Here is a 21,029-nt window from a genome sequence, read left to right on the forward strand (position 1 = left end):
GGCCATATATCATACATTCTTGCTCGTAGATGTATGAAACTCGGTACACATATAAATCTCATCAATCCAAACAACTTTTGTATTGCATATCATAGGCTCCGCCCAACAGGAAGTTGGCTATTTAGGGTTTAGTATTCAAATTTTTCGTCAAAGTTGTGGGGGCTTTGGGGGTCCTTAACATACTCAAAAACTCTTGAAAATTTGCGCACACTTTGGAATCTGTGGCCTTTAGGAGCCTGCAGAGGCTGGGACCCGGGCGTGGCACAGGGGCTCTACGGCGCCCCCTGGAACACAGTCAGAAATGTTGATGTATAGCTCACACATACTTGCACATATTCATATGAAACTCAGTACACATATAGATCTCATCGTGCCGAACAACTTTCGTATTGCATGTCATAGGCTCCACCCAACAGGAAGTCAGCTATTGAGAGTTATGTAAAAAGCGCATGCTCTGGAATTTGAAATACTTGTCATAGGTTTTTTTCTCGATTGCCGCCAAACTTGGTCAACATGATCTCAAGACACTGGGGATGAAAAATTGCCAGGGGATTTTTGATATCTCGAACGGTTTGCTCGTGGCGAGGCGTTGAAATTATGGCGAGAAATGAGAAACAGGAAGTGTCTAATACCGTCCACATACATTTCCTGATTTTAATCAAACTTCATCAGATTATTCGTTGTATGATGTCGATCGCATATATGTGACTATTAGGAGTCAAAGTTATAGCGCCACCAACTGGCAGAAGGAAGTGTGTCATTTTCAAAATGATTTGAATTCAGCATCTTATTATTACTCGATTTGCTTCAAACTTCATCAGAATAATGTTAAAACACAGCCGATATAAATCTGCAAGGGGGATATTGATATCTAAAAAATTGTTGGCGTGGCAACATGTCAAACTGGAATACTTCTCAGGTGATTTTGAGGCAAATAACATACTTAGAATTTCACAAAACTCTGAACACACATCAGTATTTCTGATAGGAACTTAAATTGTGAATGGATTTTGGATAGCTTGAATGGTTTTGCCGTGGTGATTTTTTTAAATGACCTTACAAAGGGAATCATTATTGTATTTTTAAATTGCAGCTTCCAAACACGTCAAAGAATTTTTTCATACAGATGAAAAAGTCATTCTGAGGAAATATGCATAGTTTCACGACTTTACAACACTGTATGGATAACAGAAAATAAAAAAAACTGTCAGACATCTCATCTCACTCTGTCCCTCTGTTTGAGTATATGTGCTTCAGACTTCCATTGTCTGAGAGAAATAGCGCCCCTACAGGTTCAATTCCCGGACTTTTACTTTCACTTTTAAATCGGTTAAAAATACAAACAAATACTTAGATTTAATTCACACTGACAAGCTAAACCAACATATCTGATTATTACCGGTTCAGGGCTCATGGATAAATTATTTCTGGCCAGAGATACGTGAGAAATAGGAGAGATGAATCACCGCTGTGATCACGAGCGTCTGGAGTAAAGAGCTCAGAGAAAACGAATTTATTCCTGTTTTAAAGCTTTTAAAAATAAATTATTACAGCGATATCACACAATCAACCAATTAGAACACACCAAGAGCTAAATTAAGATGTTTTTGAACTGTTTGTGTGAAAATGAAATATTTGCAGCTGCCTATCTGAAATCACCGCCTCCGATCAGCGCGTACAGTGTCCAGCTCAAAACAAACGAATTTATTCTTGTTTAAGAGCTTTTTTAAATAAAATATTACCACAAATGCACACAATAAACCCATTGTAACACAACAAGAGCTAAATGCAGGTGTTTGTGACCTGTTTAAGTGTGCAAGACTATTTGAAAGCGCGACTGGCAGAATAACATATCTCTTGAGCTGCAGGTTTCTGTCTTTCGTCGTACGAACGAACACATCACGGACAAGATTATTTCAAAATACATAATAGCTTGGCGAATATAAACGAAAACAGCCACGTGAACATAAACTGGATCTACTGGATTTGAATATTAAAGTGACCACATTTACCACTTGCTTCTGTCTTCAATTTTAATCTATATAAAAAAGGAAACTCATTCGACTTGGCTGCTTTTTTAATGTGTGCGTATTTATTTATTTACCTTTTTATACATTTTGTATAATTTCATAGTTTGTGTATTACAATTATAAAAACAAAAAAAAATTTAGCCACTCACATAGAAATAGCTTAGGCCTTAACCTTTTTCTGACAGTTTTAGGGATTTTTAAAAATCCTAAAAAAAACTTATTTGTGCTGCAAATAATAATTTCAAACTCATTTGATACTGACCTATGACATCCTGTGACATTATATTTATTTGAATTTACATAATCTCATGGATGTAACAGTAAATCTGTTCAGCTCACAGATCAATACTAAGCTGTAATGCAAGCAGAACTTTCACAAATGCTTATGAGTCATTTAAGGATTTGATAACACTGTAAAATAATGTCTAATTTGTTAACATTAGCAAATGCATTGATAACACTTTATAATAACTGCACTCATTAGTAAATAGTCAGTTCATGCTTTATAAAGCCTTGTCCCAATATTAATAGTCAGTAGTAAGCAGTTTATAAATACAGCTATAAATAGCTTGTCCTTGGTTTATAAGCCTGTAAAATCAGCCTGTAAATGAATTCATACTCCTCCTCATACTACTCCATACTCCTTTTTCAACATGATGCCAATATACTGAGATGTTAAATTGTGAATGGGTTTAGGATAGCTTAAATGGTGTTGCCATAGAGATTTATTAAAGTAACATAAAAAATACAATAGTTATTTTACTATATCTTTAAAATTTTTCATGCTAACTCTTCATAATTTTTTATATAAGTAGAAGTCCTCATTTGAAGGAAGCACAGTAAGTTTCATAGCTTTATCATTTTCAAGAGCCAGCATAAAATTAAAACTATCATAACTTATAAATCAAGCTTGCAATTCTTAGTACCTATAATGGCCACCAGAGGGAGCTATAGGATTACTTTTAAATAATTATTGGAGAAACGAGTATGATTTAAATAATTTATAGAAATCTTTCAAATAAAATAATATGTATTTTAGGAATTTTACTGATAAAATGACCCTCACTTAATTAGAATAAGAAGCTGAAGTATTGTGAACTGTATATTAAGAATAATTCTTAATAGGCTTTATGGACAGATACGTTTTAAGTGACTCTTGAAGGTTCAGCACCACATCCTCTTTTACCACTGTTTAAAGAATTAATCTTACAGAACAGGTGTGAATGAATTTTGGATAGCTTGAATGGTTTTGTCGTGGTGATTTTGTCATGTCCACTGTCTGATCACCCCGTTCTTGTGTGTGTGTGTGTGTGTTTCTGTATATGTCTGCATTTCGTGCGCACATGGTGTTTTGTTTTGGTTTTGATCGCTCGTCTTGCACCTATCTTTGGCGTTCCTCCCTCCCCCTCATTATCACAGTCACCAGTGTGGAACACATCTGAGAAGCACATAAGTAACACAATGAACCGACGCAAGACAGAGCACACTAGGAGATCTAAATAGGGGTACTAATCAAGACACGACAGGTGTTACAGATAGGACAATCAAGACACGACTAGGTTAACAAGGGGGGCGGGGCAAGGGAACGAGACAACACAAGCACATGGCCCAAAGACAAGGCCATGCGCTTGTACACAAAACATGGGTCTGTCATGATCCTGCCTCAAGACTAGGAAAAATCAAGGACACGAGGGCAGAATCATGACAGATTTTTTGAAATAATAGTAAAAAAGGAACCAGTAAAAAAAAGTGCAGCTTCTAAACACTTCAAAAAAATGTACACATAGAAGACAAGTCATTCTGAGGAAATATGCATAGTTTCATGACTATACAACATTATATGGATGACAGAAAATTAAAAAACATACATCTGATGTCACTCTGTCCCTCTGTCACTGTGTGTGTGTGTTTTAAGTGAATTAGGTGTGAAACTATCAGTGAGCATTTAGTCTCCAGCGCCAACATTTTACAGAACTGCCACTTTCCTGGAGTCTCAGAATTACAATGTGTCAGGTTCTGAGAGATCTAAGATTCCAAAAAAATATTTAATTAGAATACCATGAAGTATTGTGAAATACTATATATTAAGACTTTATATATAGGCTTAATGAACAGATTAGACTGACTCGTGAAGGAACAGCACCACCTCCTCTTGTTTGATGGTTTGAGGAATATATCTTCCAGAATCCGGGATTAAGATTTAGGAGCTCATTTTTATTCCACCTCCTTTCCTGAAAGTCTGTCTTGCAGAATTGACTAAAAATTAATCTTCACATTAATTCCTAATTCTTTTGCAATTCTTTTGTCAGTTCTTCTTGACCTGTTTTTCTCTTCCAGCTTTCCTGGACTATTGTATAGCACTCATAAATGATTAAATAAAAAATAATGGTAGTTATTAAGATTGATATGGTTTGGAATTGGTAAAATGTGCTTGGAAAAAAATCACAATAAAACAATGTTTTAATGTTTAAGTTTGGAATATTAACTGACATGAATGAATGCTATATAAATATTGTTCATGTTAACATAATGTTTATAAATGAAATCTTATTGTAAAGTGTTACTAAAGTTATATATATATATATATATATATATTGTTCTGTGAATGTGATTTTAAAGTCTAGATGATTCGGATTAACCCTTTAACTGCCATATCAAGTTCAAGTTCAAGTTCAAGTTCAATTTATTTGTATAGCGCATTTACAACAGCCTCCTGGCTGACCAAAGTGCTTTAACATAAGAGCAAGAATATTACACATACATAAAAATAGACCATACAAAAAATTTAAAACCACCCATTTCAAAATGTAGCATAACACAGTAGTCAGTACACTAAGGAAAATAAAAAAGTTTTTAGCAAAGATTTAAAAATAGACAAGGAAGGGGCCAGTCTGATCTCTAAAGGCAGGGTATTCCAGAGTCGTGGCCCAGCCACTGCAAATGCACGCTCCCCTCTACGCTCCCCTCTATCCTTTAAAACCTCACTGCCAGAGGGATATTGTGAATGCATGTGCCCGCTGGGCACAGTTTACCTGATGCCACCGGGGTGGTGATGGCATTGGTGGCTTGAGCCCGCCATCGCTGCTTGCAGCTATATTTATTAGGGCCCGAGCACCGATGGTGTGAGGACCCTCTTGTATCTGCTTTGTTTATTATTATTAGGGCTCAAGCCTGGAGGGCGAGAGCCCTATTGTTTTCCTTAGGATTATTTGTTATTATTATTATTATTATTTTTTTTCTTCAAGGTTTCGGGGGCTTTTGGGGCCCTTAACATGCTCAAAAACTCTTGAAAATTGCCACACACCTTGGAACCTGCGGCCATTAGGGCCGGGCAGAGTCTGATACACGGGCGTGGCACAGAGGCTCTACAGCGCCCCCTGTAGTACTGAGGGCCATATATGATGCATACTTGCACGTATACATATGAAACTTGGTACATATATATAACTCATCAAACCAAACAACTTTCACACTGCATGTCATAAGCTCCGCCCAACAGGAAGTCGGCTATTTAGGGTTTTATGAAAAACACATGCTCTGGAATTTGATATACTCCTCTGAGGAACTCCACCCGTTCACCACCAAACTCGGTGAACACGATCTCAAGACATTGGGGATGCTAAATTGCGAAGAGATTTTTGATATCTCGAACGGTTTGCCCGTGGCGAGGCGTTGAAATTATGGCGAGAAATGAGAAACAGGAATTGTCTAATAACATCCACATACATTTCCTGAATTTGATCAAACTTAATTGGTTTGTTCATTGTATGATACCGATCATATATATGTGACTATTAGGAGTCAAAGTTATAGCGCCACCAACTGGCAGCAGGAAGTGAATCATTTTCAAAACGCTTTGAATTCAGCATCTTATTTTTACTTGATTTGCTTCAAACTTCATCAGAATAATGACAAAACACGGCCGAAGAAAATCTGTTGTGGGGATATTTATATCTAATATAGTGTTGCTATGGCAACGTGTCAAACTTGAATGTTCTGTTCTGGTGATTTTTAGGCAGATAACTAGCTCAGATTTACATGAAACTCAAAACACATATCAGTATTAGTGATAGCTAGACAATGGCAAAAGCTTTTAAAAGGGCGTGAAGGAGGCACTCTATAGCGCCACCTTTTGTCAAAAGTGGGGGGGTTAGTTTTAGCTACAGACACCAAACTTGGTACATAAATTGTTCTTTTCAAGACGGACAACTTTCTAATTCACAGTCATCAGCTACGACCAACAGGAAGTCGGCTATTTTGATTTGAATGTGTATTTTTGAGATTTTACAGTTGTGAATTAATGCATACTCCTCACAGGGGAAGTACACTATACACACCAAACTTTGTCAACATGAAGAAAAAACATTGAGGAACTTAAATTGCGAACGGATTTTGGTTAGCTTGAACGGTTTTGTCGTGGTGATTTTTTGAAATGACAGTAAAAAGGGAAACATTAATTGTCTTGTATGTTTAAATTGCAGCTTCCAAACACTTCAAAGCATTTTTTCATACAAAGATCAAATCATTCTGAGGAAATATGCATAGTTTCACGACTTTACAACACTGTATGGATAACAGAAAATTAAAAAACTGTCAGACTTCTCAACTGACATGATCTCACTCTGGCCACTCTGTCTGTGTGAGGAAAGGGAGGGGGAGAGGGAGGGGGAGTGTGAGGGGGTTGGTGACTGTGAATGTTTGGTGACTGACAGTGTGTGTGGATTGTAGGGAGGGGCTGTCTGGCAGAGAGAGAGAGAGAGAGAGAGAGAGAGAGACCTAATCATCCCTTTAATAATCAGGAAAAAAAAAATCTGTATTTTAAATTGTTATTGTTTTTGTTGTTGCTAATGGTGGTGTTTTTTCCTTTCATTACAGGTTAAGAAATCTCTTAGGCCTTATCCTTTTCTGACAGTTTTAGGGATTTAAAAACATCCTAAGAATCCTTATTTGTGCTGCAAATAATAATTTCAAACTCATTTGATACTGACCTATGACAACCTGTGACGTGACATGACATTTATTAATCTCATGGATGTAACAGTAAAACTCTTCAACTGACAGATAAAGCTGCAATGCAAGCAAAACTATTTCACAAATGCTTATAGGTCATTAAAATCATTACAAAACACTAATAAATTATTTAAGGATTTGGTAACACTGTAAAATAATGTCTAATTTGTTAACATTATGCAGTATAACATAGTATGCAGTCTTCGTAGGGCACCAACTCCCAGAGGGGGCACCATCCCAGTTGCTCAAAAAAAAAAAAAAAAAAAAAAAAACATGCGCCATTCTCCCATCCGCGCTCACGACCGCTCACACCTCATGTTTGCGGCTGAATGTTCGTAATTGATGGATGGACATCTATGCCTGGGTATAGGACATCAGCAATCCGGCACAGAGAAAAGAAAACTAAAGAAAATAAAACAGGCATAAAGTTGTCTTGACATTGGACTTTCTAGAGTCTCAAATTTAGGGCCGGTCTCTTAAGTTACATGTGATATTGTTATACACTTTTCTAACGTCAGTAGCATTTGAAGAGAATGACTTACAGTCATAAAAACAACTGTAATTGTTCATCTAGGTGACAGCTATAATGCACAATTAAATTGAATGTTTGATATTTATTACAACAAACTGTAAGTCATATGTAAATTATGCAACTTTTTCACATGGGCTCAAATGCAAATTTGAAGCTCAATAGCATTTGAGAAGAAAGACTTGCAGTCACAAAGCAATTGTAATGTGTTCATATAGGTGTCAGCTACAATGCACACCTTATACATTTTTTATAAATATAAAGTGTTACTAAAGTTATATATATTGTTCTGTGTATGTGATTTCAAAGTCTAGATTGGTCGGATTAACCCTTTAACTGCCGCATCCCTTAAAACTGATTGTCAGAGGGTTACTGTAAATGCTTATGCCCGCTGGGCACAGTTATCCTGATGCCACCGGGGTGGCGTTGCACTGATGGCTTGAGCCCGACATCGCTGCTTGCAGCTATATTTATTATTATTATTATTATTATTATTATTCTTCTTCTTCTTCTTCTCCCAAATGAATCGCATTTTTGAGGGCTTTAACATGCTCAAAAAGTCATGAAACTTTGCACACGCATCAAACCTGGTGAAAATTTTCTTGTGATATAGGATTCAGAAGAGGGTGTGTCAAAATTGCTCGACAGCGCCACCTATACCAAGAAAATCAACAGCCTTCAAGCTATGTTTCACGTACATGCACGAAAATTGGCACACATATGTAACACACCAATACCTACAAAAAAGACTCTTGGAGCGAAATTCTAAACCCAACAGGAAGTCGGTTATTTTTAATATTATGAGCATTTTTTGTGTAATTTTGGTCATTTCCATGTGTTGTATTTTAACGAACTCCTCCTAGAGATTTCTTCAAATCAACACCAAATTTGGTATGCCTAATCTAAAGGGCTTTGCGATGTTAAATTGCGAAGATCTTGAGTTTTCGTTGAAGGGCGTGTCTGTGGCGGCCTGGCGAATTTCGATGATTCGCCATGAAAAATGAAGTTGCTATAACTCACACATACAATGTCCAATCTGCCCCAAACATCACATGTTTGATGAGACTCCGAACCTGAACAGATTGACATGCCCATATTCAGTTATAGTCATAGCGCCACCTATTGGCAACAGGAAGTGACATTTTACGCTGCGACGAACTACTCCTACAAATTTTATGACATCAATGTCTTTTTTGTGGTCAGTCTAATCTAAAGGCCTGTGCCATGTTCAGTTGTGAAGATCTTGAATTTTCGTTAAAAGGCTTGTTCATGGCGCCGCAACGAAGTTCGATGTCTCGCCATGGGAATAAAAGATGTTATAACTCAGGCATAAAATGTCCGATCTTCCCCAAACTTCACATGTGTGATAAGAGTCCTGGCCTGAACAGATCTGCCGGCCAATATTCCACCGGGTGTGGCAGAATGGCTCGATAGCGCCACCTATACACTTTAAACGGAGTGCGCCTCGAGCTATGTTTCACGTACATGTACAAAAATTGGTACACACATGTAACACTCCAATACCTACAAAAAAGTCTCTTGGTACGAAATCCGGATCCCAACAGGAAGTCGGTTATTTAGAATTTTCCCTTCAAAATTGGTGTTGTTTTTGCCATTTTCAGGGGTTGTACTTTAACGAACTCCTCCTAGAGATTTATTCAGATCAACACCAAACTTCTTCAATGTAATCTAAAGGCCTTTGTGATGTAAAATTGCGAAGATCTTGAGGTTTCGTTAAAGGGCGTGTCCATGGCGGCCTGCCAAATTTTGATGTTTCACCATGAAAAAGGACGTTGCTGTAACTCAGACATACAATGTCCAATCTGCCCCAAACTTCACATGTTAGATAAGACTTCTGCCCTTAACAGATCTACATGCCAATTTTCAGTTATAGTCATAGCGCCACCTGCTGGCAACAGGAAGTGACATGTTTTACGCTGCGACAAACTACTCCAAGAATTTTTTTGAGATTAAAGTATTTTTTGTATTCAGTCTAATCTAAAGGCCTGTGCAATGTTAACTTGTGGAGATCTTGAGTTTTTGTTAAAGGGCGTGTACATGGAGCCATGACAAATTTTGATGTCTCGCCACAGCAAGAGAAGTTGTTGTAACTCAGGCATAAAATGTCCAATCCTCCCCAAACCTCACATGTTCGATAAAAGTCCTGCCCTGAACACATCTGAAGGCCAATATTCCATTATAATGATAGTGCCACCTGCTGGCAACAGGAAGATTGGCACATATATGGAATAAACATTGATATATTCTACTTATATTTATGAGTTTAAACGCATATTTCTCACCGTTCACCTTTTAACTAAAGCCACTCGCTGGCGGTGAGCCCGGGTGCGAGGGCCCGTTCATCGCTGCTTGCAGCTTTAATTATTATTCTTCTTCTTCTTTTCCCGAATGAATCGCATTTTTGAGGGCTTTAACATGCTCAAAAAGTCATGAAACTTTGCACACGCGTCAAACCTGGTGAAAATTTTCGTCTGATATAGGATTCAGAAGAGGGTGTGGCAAAATAGCTCGACAGCGCCACCTATACTAAGAAAATCAACAGCCTTCCGGCTATGTTTCACGTACATGCACGAAAATTGGCACACATATGTAACACACCAATACCTACAAAAAAGACTCTTGGAGCAAAATTCTAAACCCAACAGGAAGTCAGTTATTTTTGATATTATGAGCAAATTTTGTGTAATTTTGGTCATTTCCATGTGTTGTATTTTAACGAACTCCTCCTAGAGATTTCTTCAAATCAACACCAAATTTGGTATGCCTAATCTAAAGGCCTTTGCGATGTTAAATTGCGAAGATCTTGAGTTTTCGTCGAAGGGCGTGTCCATGGCGGCCTGGCGAATTTCGATGATTCGCCATGAAAAATGAAGTTGCTATAACTCAGACATACAATGTCCAATCTGCCCCAAACTTCACATGTTTGATGAGACTCTGAACCTGAACATATTGACATGCGCATATTCAGTTATAGTCATAGCGCCACCTATTGGCAACAGGAAGTGACATATTTTACCCTGCGATGAACTACTCCTAGAAATTTTATGACATCAATGTCTTTTCTGTGGTCAGTCTAATCTAAAGGCCTGTGCGATGTTAAGTTGTGAAGATCTTGAGTTTTCGTTAAAAGGCGTGTCCATGGCGCCGTCACAAAGTTCGATGTCTCGCCATGGGAATAAAAGATGTTATAACTCAGGCATAAAATGTCCGATCTTCCCCAAACTTCACATGTGTGATAAGAGTCCTGGCCTGAACACATCTGAAGGCCAATATTCCATCAGGTGTGGCAAAATGGCTCGATAGCGCCACCTATACACTTTCAACGGAGTGCGCTTCGAGCTATGTTTCACGTACATGTACAAAAATCGGTATACATATGTAACACACCAATACCTACAAAAAAGTATCCTGGTACGAAATCCGAATCCCAACAGGAAGTCGGTTATTTAGAATTTTCTCTGCAAAATTGGCGTTGTTTTTGCCATTTTCAGGGGTTGTACTTTAACGAACTCCTCCTAGAGATTTATTCAGATCAACACCAAACTTGGTCAGTTAAATCTTAAGGCCTTTGCGATGTTAAATTGCGAAGATCTTGAGGTTTCTTTAAAGGGCGTGTCCATGGCGGCCTGATAAAATGTGATGTTTCGCCATGAAAAAGGAAGTTGCTGTAACTCAGACATACAATGTACAGTCTGCCCCAAACTTCACATGGTAGATAAGATTTCTACCCTTAACAGATCTACATGCCCATATTCCATTATATTCATAGCGCCACCTGCTGGCAACAGGAAGTGTCATGTTTTACGCTGCGACAAACTACTCCTAGAAATGTTTTGACATTAATGTATTTTTTGTGGTAAGTCTAATCTAAAGGCCAGTGCAATGTTAAATTGTGGAGATCTTGAGTTTTTGTTAAAGTACGTGTCCATGGCGCCATGACAAAATTTGATGTCTCGCCACAGCAAGAGAGGTTGTTGTAACTCAGGCATAAAATGTTCGATCTTCCCCAAACTTCACATGTTCGATAAGAGTCCTGGCCTGAACACATCTGAAGGCCAATTTTCCATTATAATGATAGCGCCATCTGCTGCCAACAGGGAGATTGGCACATATACGGAGTAAACTTTGATATATTCCACTTATATTTATGACTTTAGATGCATATTTCTCACCGTTCACCTTTTTACTAAAGCCACTCGCTGGCGGTGAGCCCGGGTGCGAGGGCCCGTACATCGCTGCTTGCAGCTTTAATTAGGGCCCGAGCACCGATGGTGTGAGGACCCTCTTGGAATTGCTCCGTTTATTATTATTATTATTATTATTATTATTATTATTATTATTATTATTCTTCTCCAAAATGAATCGCATTTTTGAGGGCCTAAACATGCTCGAAAAGTCATGAAACTTTGCACACACCTCAGAACTGGCGAAAATTTACGTCTGATATGGGTTTCAGAAGTGGGTGTGGCAAAATGGCTCAACAGCGCCACCTATACACGTTCAACGGTGTGCGCCTCGAGCTACGTTTCATGTACATGTATGAAAATCGGTATACACATGTAACTCTCCAATACCTACAAAAAAGTCTCTTGGAGCAAAATCCGAAACCCAACAGGAAGTCGGTTATTACTAATATTATGAGCAAATTTTGTGTCATTTTTGTCATTTCCATGCGTTGTATTTTAACGAACTCCTCCTAGAGATTCATTCAGATCAACACCAAATTTGGTATGCCTAATCTGAAGGCCTTTGCGATGTTAAATTGCGAAGCTTTTGAGTTTTCGTTAATGGGCGTGTCCGTGGTGGCCTGGCGAATTTCGATGATTCGCCATGAAACAGGAAGTTGCTATAACTCAGACATACAATGACCAATCTGCCCCAAACTTCACAAGTTTGATGAGACTCCTGACCTGAACAGATTGACATGCCCATATTCAGTTATAGTCATAGCGCCACCTATTGGCAACAGGAAGTGACATATTTTACACTGCGATGAACTACTCCTAGAAATTTTATGACATCAATGTATTTTTTGTGGTCAGTCTAATCTAAAGGCCTGTGCGATGTTAAGTTGTGAAGATCTTGAGTTTTCGTTAAAAGGCGTGTCCATGGCGCTGTCACGAAGTTCGATGTCTCGCCATGGGAATAAAAGATGTTATAACTCAGGCATAAAATGTCCGATCTTCCCCAAACTTCACATGTGTGATAAGAGTCCTGGCCTGAACACATCTGAAGGCCAAAATTCCATCAGGTGTGGCAAAATGGCTCGATAGCGCCACCTATACACTTTCAACAGAGTGCGCCTCGAGCTATGTTTCACGTACATGTACAAAAATCGGTATACACATGTAACACACCAATACCTACAAAAAAGTCTCTTGGTACGAAATCCGAATCTCAACAGGAAGTCGGTTATTTAGAATTTTCTCTGCAAAACTGGCGTTGTTTTTGCCATTTTCAGGGGTTGTACTTTAACGAACTCCTCCTAGAGATTTATTCAGATCAACACCAAACCTGGTCAGTGTAATCTTAAGCCCTTTGCGATGTTAAATTGCGAAGATCTTTAGATTTCGTTAAAGGGCGTGTCCATGGTGGCCTGACAAATTTCGATGTTTCGCCATGAAAAAGGAAGTTGCTGTAACTCAGACATACAATGTCCAATCTGCCCCAAACTTCACATGTTAGATAAAACTTCTGCCCTTAACAGTTTTACATGCCCACATTCAGTTATAGTCATAGCGCCACCTATTGGCAACAGGAAGTGACATGTTTTACGCTGCGACAAACTACTCCTATTATTTTTTTGAGATTAACATATATTTTGTGGTCAGTCTAATCTAAATGCCTGTGCAATGTTAACTTTTGGAGATCTTGAGTTTTTGTTAAAGGGCGTTTCCATGGCGCCATGACAAAATTTGATGTCTTGCCACAGCAAGAGAAGTTGTTGTAACTCAAGTATAAAATGTTCAGTCTTCCCCAAACTTCACATGTTTGATAAGAGTCCTGGCCTGAACACATCTGAAGGCCAATATTCCATTATAATGATAGCACCACCTGCTGGCAACGGTAAGATTGGCACATATATGGGATATACTTTGATATATTCCACTTATATTTAAGACATTAAATGCATATTTCTCAACGTTCACCTTTTTACTAAAGCCACACGATGGCGGTGAGCCCGGGTGCGAGGGCCCGTTCATCGCTGCTTGCAGCTTTAATTCTTCTTCTTCTTCTTCTTCTTCTTCTTCTTCTTCTTCTCCCGAATGAATCGCATTTTTGAGGGCTTTAACATGCTCAAAAAGTCATGAAACTTTGCACACGCGTCAAACCTGGTGAAAATTTTCGTCTGATATAGGATTCAGAAGAGGGAGTGGCAAAATGGCTCGACAGCGCCACCTATACGAAGAAAATCAACAGCCTTCGAGCTATGTTTCACGTACATGCACGAAAATTGGCACACATATGTAACACACCAATACCTACAAAAAAGACTCTTGGAGCAAAATTCTAAACCCAACAGGAAGTCGGTTATTTTTAATATTATGAGCAAATTTTGTGTAATTTTGGTCATTTCCAAGTGTTGTATTTTAACGAACTCCTCCTAGAGATTTCTTCAAATCAACACCAAATTTGGTATGCCTAATCTAAAGGCCTTTGCGATGTTAAATTGCGAAGATCTTGAGTTTTCGTCGAAGGGCGTGTCCGTGGCGGCCTGGCGAATTTCGATGATTCGCCATGAAAAATGAAGTTGCTATAACTCAGACATACAATGTCCAATCTGCCCCAAACTTCACATGTTTGATGAGACTCCAAACCTGAACAGATTGACATGCCCATATTTAGTTTTAGTCATAGCGCCACCTATTGGCAACAGGAAGTGACATATTTTACGCTGTGACGAACTACTCCTAGAAATTTTTTTACATCAATGTCTTTTTTGTGGTCAGTCTAATCTAAAGGCCTGTGCGATGTTCAGTTGTGAAGATCTTGAGTTTTCGTTAAAAGGCGTGTTCACGGCACCATGGCGAAGTTCGATGTCTCGCCATGTGAATAAAAGATGTTATAACTCAGGCATAAAATGTCCGATCTTCCCCAAACTTCACGTGTGTGATAAGAGTCCTGACCTGAACAGATCTGCAGGCCAATATTCCACCGGGTGTGGCAGAATGGCTCGATAGCGCCACCTATACACTTTCAACGGAGTGTGCCTCGAGCTATGTTTCACGTACATGTACAAAAATTGGTACACACATGTAAGTCACCAATATCTACAAAAAAGTCTCTTGGTACGAAATCCGAATCCCAACAGGAAGTCGGTTATTTTGAATTTTCCCTGCAAAATTGGTGTTGTTTTTGCCATTTTCAGGGGTTGTACTTTAACGAACTCCTCCTAGAGATTTATTCAGTTCAACACCAAACTTGGTCAGTGTAATCTAAATCCATTTGCAATGTTAAATTGCGAAGGACTTGAGGTTTCGTTAAAGGGCGTGTCCATGGCGGCCTGACAAATTTCGATGTTTCGCCATAAAAAGGAAGTTGCTATAACTCAGACATACAATGTCCAATCTGCACCAAACTACACATGTTGGATAAGACTCTTGACCTGAACAAATCTACATGCCAATATTCAGTTATAGTCATAGCGCCACCTATTGGCAACAGGAAGTGACATATTTTACACTGCGACAAACTATTTCCAGAAATGTTATGACATCAATGTCTTTTTTGTGGTCAGTCTAATCTAAAGACCTGTGTGATGTTTAGTTGTGAAGATCTTGAGATTTTGTTAAAAGGCCTGTCCATGGCGCCGTGACGAAGTTCGATGTCTCGCCATGGGAATAAAAGATGTTATAACTCAGGCATAAAATGTCCGATCTTCCCCAAACTTCACATGTGTGATAAGGGTCCTGGCCTGAACAGATATGAAGGCAAATATTCCATTGAGTGTGGCAAAATGGCTCGATAGCGCCACCTATACACTTTTAACGGAGTGCATATGCACTTTCAACGGAGTGCGCCTCGAGCTATGTTTCACGTACATGTACAAAAATCGGTACACACATGTAACACACCAATACCTACAAAAAAGTCTCTTGGTACGAAATCCGAATCCCAACAGGAAATCAGTTATTTAGTATTTTCTCTGGAAAATTGGCATAGTTTTTGCCAATTTCAGGGGTTGTACTTTAACGAACTCCTCCTAGAGATTTATTCAGATAAACACCAAACTTGGTCAGTGTAATCTTAAGTCCTTTGCGATGTTTAATTGTGAAGATCTTGAGGTTTCGTTAAAGGGCGTGTCCATGGCGGCCTGACAAATTTCGATGTTTCGCCATGAAAAAGGAAGCTGCTGTAACTCAGACATACAATGTCCAATCTGCCTCAAACTTCACATGTTAGATAAGACTTCTGCCCTTAACAGATCTACATGCCCATATTCAGTAATAGTCATAGCGCCACCTGCTGGCAACAGGAAGTGTCAATGTTTTACAATGCAAATAACTACTCCAGGAAATTTTATGACATCAACATTTTATTTTGGTCAGTCTAATCTAAAGTTCTTTGCAGTGTTAAATTGTGGAGATCTTGAGATTTTGTTAAAGGGTGTGTCCATGGCGCCATGACAAAATTTGATGTCTTGCCACAGCAAGAGTAGTTGTTGTAACTCAAGCATAAAATGTTCAATCTTCCCCAAACTTCACATGTTTGATAAGAGTCCTGGCCTAAACACATCTGAAGGCCAATATTCCATTATAATGATAGCGCCACCTGCTGGCAACGGTAAGATTGGCACATATATGGGACATACTTTGATATATTCCACGAATATTTAGGACATTAAATGCATATTTCTCAACGTTCACCTTTTTACTAAAGACACACGATGGCGGTGAGCCCGGGTGCGAGGGCCCGTTCATCGCTGCTTGCAGCTTTAATTATTATTATTAGGGCCCGAGCACCGAAGGTGTGAGGACCCTATTGTATCTGCTTCGTTTATTATTATTATTATTATTACGGTGCCAAATGAATCGCCTTTTTGAAGGCCTAAACATACTCAAAAAGTCAGGAAAATTTGCACACACCTCCGAACTGGCGAAAATTTACGTCTGATATGGGTTTCAGAAGTGGGCGTGGCAAAATGGCTCGATAGCGCCACCTATACACGTTCAGCGGTGTGCGCCTCGAGCTACGTTTCACGCACATGTATGAAAATCGGTACACACATGTAACACACCAAGACCTACAAAAAAGACTCTTGGAGCAAAATTCTAAACCCAACAGGAAGTCAGATATTTTTTATTTTATGAGCAAATTTTTTGTCATTTTTGCCATTTCCATGCGTTGTATTTTAACAAACTCCTCCTAGAGATTAATTCAGATCAACACCAAATTTGGTATGCCTAATCTAAAGGCCTTTGCAATGTAAAATTGCGAAGATCTTGAGTTTTCGTTCAAGTTCGTGTCCGTGGCGGCCTGGCGAATTTCGATGATTCGCCATGAAAAATGAAGTTGCTATAACTCAGACATACAATGTCTAATCTGACCCAAACTTCACATGTTTGATAAGACTCTGAACCTGAACAGATTGACATGCCCCTATTCAGTTTTAGTCATAGCGCCACCTATTGGCAACAGGAAGTGACATATTTTACACTGCGACGAACTACTCCTAGAAATTTTTTGACATCAATGTCTTTTTTGAGGTCAGTCTAGTCTAAAGGCCTGTGCGATGTTCAGTTGTGAAGATCTTGAGATTTTGTTAAAAGGCGTATCCATGGCGCCATGACGATGTTCGATGTCTCGCCATGGGAATAAAACATGTTATAACTCAGGCATAAAATGTCCGATCTTCCCCAAACTTCACATGTGTGATAAGAGTCCTGACCTGAACAGATGTGCAGGCCAATATTCCACAGGGTGTGGCAGAATGGCTCGATAGCGCCACCTATACTCTTTCAACGGAGTGCGCCTCGAGCTATGTTTCACGTACATGTACAAAAATTGGTACACACATGTAACTCACCAATACCTACAAAAAAGTCTCTTGGTACGAAATCCGAATCCAAACAGGAAGTCGGTTATTTTTAATTTTCCCTGCAAAATTGGTGGTGTTTTTGTCATTTTCAGGGGTTGTATTTTAACAAACTCCTCCTAGAGATTTATTCAGATCAGCACCAAACTTGGTCAGTGTAATCTAAAGCCCTTTGTGATGTTAAATTGCGAAGGAATTGAGGTTTCGTTAAAGGGCGTGTCCATGGCGGCCTGACAAATTTCGATGATTCGCCATGAAAAATGATGGTGCTATAACTCAGACATACAATGTCCAATCTGCCCCAAACTTCACTTGTTTGATAAGACTCTTGACCTGAACAGATCTACATGCCAATATTCAGTTATAGTCATAGCGCCACCTATTGGCAACAGGAAGTGACACATTTTACACTGTCACAAACTACTCCTAGAAATTTTATGACATCAATGTCTTTTTTTGTGGTCAGTCTAATCTAAAGACGTGTGTGATGTTTAGTTGTGAAGATCTTGAGTTTTTGTTAAAAGGCGTGTCCATGGCGCCATGACGAAGTTCGATGTCTCGCCATGGGAATAAAAGATGTTATTACTCCGGCATAAAATGTCCAATCTTGCCCAAACTTCACATGTGTGATAAGGGTCCTGGCTTGAACACATCTGAAGGCCAATATTCCATTATAACGATAGCGCCACCTGCTGGCAACAGGAAGATTGGCACACATATGGAATAAACTTTGATATATTGCAATTATATTTATGAGTTTAAATGCATATTTCTCAACGTTCACCTTTTTACTAAAGCCACACGATGGCGGTGAGCCCGGGTGCGAGGGCCCGTTCATCGCTGCTTGCAGCTTTAATTATTATTATTATTATTATTATTATTTTTATTATTATTCTCCATAATGAATCGCATTTTTGAGGGCCTAAACATACTCAAAAAGTCATGAAACTTTGCACACACCTCAGAACCGGCGAAATGTACATATGATATGGGTTTCAGAAGTGTGTGTGGCAAAATGGCTCAACAGCGCCACCTATACACGTTCAAAGGTGTGCGCCTCGAGCTACGTTTCATGTACATGTATGAAAATTGGTATACACATGTAACTCTCCAATACCTACAAAAAAGACTCTTGGACCAAAATTCTAAACCCAACAGGAAGTTGGTTATTTTTAATTTTATGAGCAAATTTTGTGTAATTTTTGTCATTTCCATGCGTTGTATTTTAACAAACTCCTCCTAGAGATTTATTCAGATAAACACCAAATTTGGTATGCCTCATCTAAAGGCCTTTGCGATGTTAAATTGCGAAGATTTTGAGTTTTCGTTAATGGACGTGTCCGTGGCGGCCTGGCGAATTTCGATGATTCGCCATGAAAAATGAAGTTGCTATAACTCAGACATACAATGTCCAATCTGCCCCAAACTTCACATGTTTGATAAGACTCTTGACCTAAACAGATTGACATGCCCATATTTAGTTATAGTCATAGCGCCACCTATTGGCAACAGGAAGTGTCATATTTTATGCTTCGAAGAACTACTCCTAGAAATTTTATGACATCAATGTCTTTTTTGTGGTCGGTCTAATCTAAAGGCCTGTGCAATGTTAAATTGTGAAGATCTTGAGTTTTCGTTAAAGGGCGTGTCCATGGCGCGGTGACAAAGTTCGATGTCTCGCCATGGGAGTAGAAGTTGTTGTAACTCAGGCATAAAATATCAGATCTTGCCCAAACTTCACATGTTTGATAAGAGTACTGACCTGCCCACATCTGGAGGCCAATATTCCATTGGGTGTGGCAAAATGGCTCGATAGCGCCACCTTTACACTTTCAATGGAGTGCGCCTCGAGCTACGTGTCACGTACATGTACGAAAATCGGTATACATATGTAACTCACCAATATCTACAAAAAAGTCTCTTGGTACGAAATCCGAATCCCAACAGGAAGTCGGTTATTTTGAATTTTCCCTGCAAAATTGGTGTTGTTTTTGCCATTTTCAAGGGTTGTACTTTAACGAACTCCTCCTAGAGATTTATTCAGATCAACACCAAACTTGGGCAGTGTATTCTAAAGCCATATGCGATGTTAAATTGTGAAGGACTTGAGGTTTCGTTAAAGGGCGTGTCCATGGCGGCCTGACAAATTTCGATGTTTCGCCATGAAAAAGGAAGTTGCTGTAACTCAGACATACAATGTCCAATCTGCCCCAAACTTCACATGTTGGATGAGACTCTTGACCTGAACAGATCTACATGCCCATATTCAGTTATAGTCATAGCGCCACCTATTGGCAACAGGAAGTGACATTTTACACTGTGACAGACTATTTCTAGAAATTTTATGACATCAATGTCTTTTTTGTGGTCAGTCTAATCTAAAGACCTGTGTGATGTTTAGTTGTGAAGATCTTGAGTTTTTGTTAAAAGGCGTGTCCATGGCGCCGTGACGAAGTTCGATGTCTCGTCATGGGAATAAAATATGTTATAACTCAGGCATAAAGTGTCCGATCTTGCCCAAACTTCACATGTGTGATAAGGGTCCTGGCCTAAACGGATCTGAAGGCCAATATTCCATTGGGTGTGGCAAAATGGCTCTATAGCGCCACCTATAAACTTTCAATGGAGTGCATATGCACATTCAATGGAGTGCGCCTCGAGCTATTTTTCACGTACATGTACAAAAATCGGTACACACATGTAACACACCAATACCTACAAAAAAGTCCCATGTTACGAAATCCGAATCCCTTCAGGAAGTCGGTTATTTAGAATTTTCTCTGCAAAATTGGCGTTGTTTTTGCCATTTTCAGGGGTTGTACTTTAACAAACTACTCCTAGAGATATATTCAGATCAACACCAAACTTGGTCAGTTAAATCTAAAGGCGTTTGCGATGTTAAATTGCGAAAATTTTGAGGTTTCGTTAAAGGGCGTGTCCATGGCGGCCTGACAAAATTCGATGTTTCGCCATGAAAAAGGAAGTTGCTGTTACTCAGACTTACAATGTCCAATCTGCCCCAAACTTCAAATGCTAGATAAGACTTCTGCCCTTAACAGATCTACATGCCCATATTCAGTTATAGTCATAGCGCCACCTGCTGGCAACAGGAAGTGACATGTTGTATGCTGTGACAAACTACTCCTAAAATTTTTTTGAGATTAATGTATTTTTTGTAGTCAGTCTAATCTAAAGGCCTGTGCAATGTTAACTTGTTGAGGTCTTGAGTTTTTGTTAAAGGGCATGTCCATGGCGTCATGACAAATTTTGATGTCTCACCCCAGCAAGAGAAGTTGTTGTAACTCATGCATAATTTGTTCGATCTTCCCCAAACTTCACATGTTCGATAAGATTCCTGCCCTGAACACATCTGAAGGCCAATAGTCCATTATAATGAGAGCAC

At 39.1% G+C, this 21,029-nt stretch overlaps 1 long non-coding RNA gene across 4 annotated transcripts in view; it reads right to left on the reverse strand.

Moving 5' to 3' along the window:
• Positions 1-9,954: 9,954 nt before the first annotated feature.
• LOC128021744 (uncharacterized) overlaps positions 9,955-21,029 on the reverse strand; it is a 56,068-nt gene continuing 44,993 nt past the window's right edge. Inside the window, exon 4 of one of the 4 annotated variants that reach the window (XR_008185707.1) lies at positions 9,955-10,044. This is a non-coding gene — a long non-coding RNA (uncharacterized LOC128021744). The other 3 variants (XR_008185701.1, XR_008185689.1, XR_008185683.1) reach the window with 3 other exon arrangements.

This window comes from Carassius gibelio, chromosome A2 (assembly GCF_023724105.1).
Source record: "Carassius gibelio isolate Cgi1373 ecotype wild population from Czech Republic chromosome A2, carGib1.2-hapl.c, whole genome shotgun sequence".
NCBI classification, from domain to species: Eukaryota; Metazoa; Chordata; class Actinopteri; order Cypriniformes; family Cyprinidae; genus Carassius; species Carassius gibelio.